The sequence below is a fragment of the Schistocerca serialis genome, unplaced genomic scaffold (genome assembly GCF_023864345.2).
Source record: "Schistocerca serialis cubense isolate TAMUIC-IGC-003099 unplaced genomic scaffold, iqSchSeri2.2 HiC_scaffold_1142, whole genome shotgun sequence".
NCBI classification, from domain to species: Eukaryota; Metazoa; Arthropoda; class Insecta; order Orthoptera; family Acrididae; genus Schistocerca; species Schistocerca serialis.
This window is the reverse complement of record NW_026047340.1, coordinates 332,501-337,500: the sequence shown is the minus strand read 5'-3', so window position 1 is coordinate 337,500 and position 5,000 is coordinate 332,501. Positions and strand designations below refer to the sequence as shown.

Below are 5,000 nucleotides of genomic sequence, written 5' to 3'. Positions count from 1 at the left end.
AGGGGGGTGTCCGCCGGAAGGCGGAACCATCTCCTGACGGCGGCCCGGATGGTGACGTCGGCCGACTTCAATGCACCCACCCGGGTGCGGCTGAGGGCCAGCCCGTGGTACAGGCCAGGGAGAAGTACGTTGGTGAGAGCGTGGAGGCGCTGTTGCGGCTTCAGCGGAGCTCGGGAGATGACGTCAAGCTGCTCCACCAGGTGGCGACGTGGGTTGAAGACACAGCGACCCGCCGTGGAAAATTGCAGCCCCAGGTACCGGAAGGTTTCACCCACACGCAGGGCAGGCAAGGTGGTGTTGCCTGCTGTGAAGGTGACATTGCTGTCCACCTTCACCTTCTTCTCGCGCCCTGACGCGATTAAGGCGAGGGTGAAACACTTCCGGGCGTTGATCTGCAGCCCCAGGTGGGCGAGGGCTGCGGTAGCTGCGTCGATGAGGGACTGCAAGCCCCTCGGGGTCGCTGCAAACAGCAAGACGTCATCTGCAAAGGCCGCAGCGTTGACTCTGCGGCCGAGGATCCGAGCTCCGATGTGGGAGGGCAGTTGGCCTAAAACGTAGTCCACCGCAAAGTTGAACAGGAGGGGGGAGAGGGGATCGCCCTGGCGAACGCCCCGTGCTGGCTGCACAGACACGCCCACGCCGGCGCCGTCCGCTATCACTGTCGTGCTGCCCTCGTAGCACCGCTCGACATACTCGACAAAGCAATCCGGTAGGCCATGCGCCTTCAGCACGGGGCGAAGGGCAGCATGATCCACCGAATCGAATGCCTTCGATACGTCGATCGATGCCACAAAGACAGAGCGGCAGGAGCGGACTGCGTCGGTGAGAGCAGTGTCCAAGATGAAAGTATTTTCCAACATCCCATCCCGAGGGATGAATGCCCGCTGACGTTCGTCCACAGCACAAGCGCGCATCAGGCGTGACGCGAGAACCTTGTGAAAGGTCCGCGCCAACACCGAGCAGACCGTAATGGGGCGAAAGTCAGCGGGGGATGTTGGTGCAGCCGTTTTCGGGAGAAGGGACGTCCGCGCGCGAAGCAGGCGTTCCGGAAGGGCGCGGGCCAGAAGGAAGAGATTCATCACTTTCACCAGGACTTCATGCGGTAGGCGCCGCAACTCCGCTGGGGTAAGGCCGTCAGGCCCAGCTGCTGATCCCCTGGGCGGCAACGCGGCGGCGACCTCCTCATGTGTGACCGGCCCCCATAGGCACTCAAGAGCGACAGGCTCCGAGTGCGGGAGGAGGCGGTCACGGATGAAGCCCGCAGTGGAGACGGGCTTCTTAGTGAAGAGGTCCGCCCAGAAGTCCAGCAGACCAGGGATGGCAGGTGGCGGCTGGAGCAGGGTGCCATCCAAGAGGCCGCGCACGCAACGTGCACGCGACCGTCGGAAGGCATCCTGCGTTCTTGCGTATTCCCAGCGGCGCCGCTTGCGCTTCTGCGTCGGCGGCGCGGCAGGCGGCCGCTTCGATGGTTGGCGCGGCCGCTGTGTCCTGGTGATCGATCTCTCCCCTCTGGACCCGACCGACGCAAGGGCATCCGGGAGCATGCCCAGGATGACATCGGGCGGCGTGCCCCGCCCCAGACCTATGACTCGATCCAGGGCAGAGAAACGCTGGGCGGAAGCAGGTAGCCCCGCCAGATGCTCCCAGATGGCGGCGTCAGTCGGCCCCTCCGGCGGCGGCCCGGTGGTGTCGGCCGCGAAGTCCTCGGCTGCGTCGACGGGCGGCGCAGCGGCCTCGCCCGCGTCAGGCGGCGGGCTCGCTGCTCCCCGGCGGGACGCCGGCTCTTCCCCCCGACCGATCTCAAGCGCCTCCATGAACTGGCGGACAAGCTGCTTGTGGGCAGCTTGCCGCCGTCGGCACTTGATTGCCTCAAGCGTTCGGTCGGGGAACATCCTGATGAGCTCTTGATTAACAAAGAAGAACCGGGCGTCCCTCTCAAGGAACAATTCGGCCTCCGCCTTGGCGAGCGACAGGACTTCTTCCTCCGTCCACCTCGCGCGATGCCTCTCCGTCACGATCTCCGCGTTGGCGGCCGCAAGATGTTGGCGGCGGCGATGGACCCCGAGACCATTCTTGGTGGTGAAGCTGCGGTGGCACTCACTACAGGCGTATACAGCTGCAAAAGGTACAAGATTTTCGGCACGGCCGGTTGGCCGGCTAGGTGCTGGGGGAGTTGGGGTGGCACCTTCAGCGGAAGGGCCACCACTTATTCTTTGATTACTGCCCCCAACTAACAAAGGGATAGTGCGAGGGGGGGCTGGTAACCCCCCCAAGCCCCTGGTGCGGTCTTCCACTCTGCGAAAATCAGCGGGCCCACGAGAAGGGGAGAAGACCGCAGGAGAGGAGAGGCTAAGAGGGCTAGGCCCATGTATTGCGCATCACTCTCCCTGTAACTATAACCCAAGGAAGGTACCTCGCAGCAGCAGCACGACTACATCAAGACCGCACTTCGAAAAGCCAAGTCCGAATGCAGCCACGGATCCTCGGCCGCAGAGTCAACGCTGCGGCCTTTGCAGATGACGTCTTGCTGTTTGCAGCGACCCCGAGGGGCTTGCAGTCATAGTTACTCCCGCCGTTTACCCGCGCTTGCTTGAATTTCTTCACGTTGACATTCAGAGCACTGGGCAGAAATCACATTGCGTCAACACCCGCTAGGGCCATCGCAATGCTTTGTTTTAATTAGACAGTCGGATTCCCCCAGTCCGTGCCAGTTCTGAGTTGATCGTTGAATGGCGGCCGAAGAGAATCCGCGCACCCGCGCGCCCCCGGAGGAGCACGCTAAGGCGGACGCGGCCTCGCAGCAAGGAAGATCCGTGGGAGGCCAAGGCACGGGACCGAGCTCGGATCCTGCACGCAGGTTGAAGCACCGGGGCGCGAACGCCGCGCAGGCGCGCGCATCCTGCACCGCCGGCCAGCACGAGGCCGACCAACGGCGAGAGCAGACCACGCCCGCGCTAAACGCCCGCACTTACCGGCACCCCTACGGCACTCACCTCGCCCAGGCCCGGCACGTTAGCGCTGACCCACTTCCCGACCAAGCCCGACACGCCCCGATCCTCAGAGCCAATCCTTATCCCGAAGTTACGGATCCAATTTGCCGACTTCCCTTACCTACATTATTCTATCGACTAGAGGCTCTTCACCTTGGAGACCTGCTGCGGATATGGGTACGAACCGGCGCGACACCTCCACGTGGCCCTCTCCCGGATTTTCAAGGTCCGAGGGGAAGATCGGGACACCGCCGCAACTGCGGTGCTCTTCGCGTTCCAAACCCTATCTCCCTGCTAGAGGATTCCAGGGAACTCGAACGCTCATGCAGAAAAGAAAACTCTTCCCCGATCTCCCGACGGCGTCTCCGGGTCCTTTTGGGTTACCCCGACGAGCATCTCTAAAAGAGGGGCCCGACTTGTATCGGTTCCGCTGCCGGGTTCCGGAATAGGAACCGGATTCCCTTTCGCCCAACGGGGGCCAGCACAAAGTGCATCATGCTATGACGGCCCCCATCAACATCGGATTTCTCCTAGGGCTTAGGATCGACTGACTCGTGTGCAACGGCTGTTCACACGAAACCCTTCTCCGCGTCAGCCCTCCAGGGCCTCGCTGGAGTATTTGCTACTACCACCAAGATCTGCACCGACGGCGGCTCCAGGCAGGCTCACGCCCAGACCCTTCTGCGCCCACCGCCGCGACCCTCCTACTCGTCAGGGCTTCGCGGCCGGCCGCAAGGACCGGCCATGACTGCCAGACTGACGGCCGAGTATAGGCACGACGCTTCAGCGCCATCCATTTTCAGGGCTAGTTGCTTCGGCAGGTGAGTTGTTACACACTCCTTAGCGGATTCCGACTTCCATGGCCACCGTCCTGCTGTCTTAAGCAACCAACGCCTTTCATGGTTTCCCATGAGCGTCGATTCGGGCGCCTTAACTCGGCGTTTGGTTCATCCCACAGCGCCAGTTCTGCTTACCAAAAGTGGCCCACTTGGCACTCCGATCCGAGTCGTTTGCTCGCGGCTTCAGCATATCAAGCAAGCCGGAGATCTCACCCATTTAAAGTTTGAGAATAGGTTGAGGTCGTTTCGGCCCCAAGGCCTCTAATCATTCGCTTTACCGGATGAGACTCGTACGAGCACCAGCTATCCTGAGGGAAACTTCGGAGGGAACCAGCTACTAGATGGTTCGATTAGTCTTTCGCCCCTATACCCAGCTCCGACGATCGATTTGCACGTCAGAATCGCTACGGACCTCCATCAGGGTTTCCCCTGACTTCGTCCTGGCCAGGCATAGTTCACCATCTTTCGGGTCCCAACGTGTACGCTCTAGGTGCGCCTCACCTCGCAATGAGGACGAGACGCCCCGGGAGTGCGGAGGCCGCCGCCCCGTGAAGGGCGGGGAAGCCCCATCCTCCCTCGGCCCGCGCAAGGCGAGACCTTCACTTTCATTACGCCTTTAGGTTTCGTACAGCCCAATGACTCGCGCACATGTTAGACTCCTTGGTCCGTGTTTCAAGACGGGTCGTGAAATTGTCCAAAGCTGAAGCGCCGCTGACGGGAGCGATTATTCCGCCCGAGAGCATCCCGAGCCAACAGCGGCGCGGGTCCGGGGCCGGGCCAGGTAGGTCCGTCATCCGGGAAGAACCGCGCGCGCTTGCCGGGAGCCCGAGCGCCCAAAGGGGCGAATCGACTCCTCCAGATATACCGCCGGGCAGCCAGCCAGGACACCGGGGCTCTGCCCAACAGACGCGAACCGAGGCCCGCGGAAGGACAGGCTGCGCACCCGGGCCGTAGGCCGGCACCCAGCGGGTCGCGACGTCCTACTAGGGGAGAAGTGCGGCCCACCGCACACCGGAACGGCCCCACCCCGCGGCGAGTGGAAAGGCAACCGGACACGACCCCGCCGCGGATTGCTCCGCGCGGGCGGCCGGCCCCATCTGCCGAGGGCGGAGGCCAGTGGCCGGATGGGCGTGAATCTCACCCGTTCGACCTTTCGGACTTCTCACGTTTA

General features: G+C 62.8%; 1 pseudogene; it reads right to left on the bottom strand.

The window, feature by feature from the left end:
* Positions 1-5,000, bottom strand: part of LOC126432547 (large subunit ribosomal RNA) — an 8,009-nt pseudogene that overhangs the window by 2,578 nt on the left and 431 nt on the right.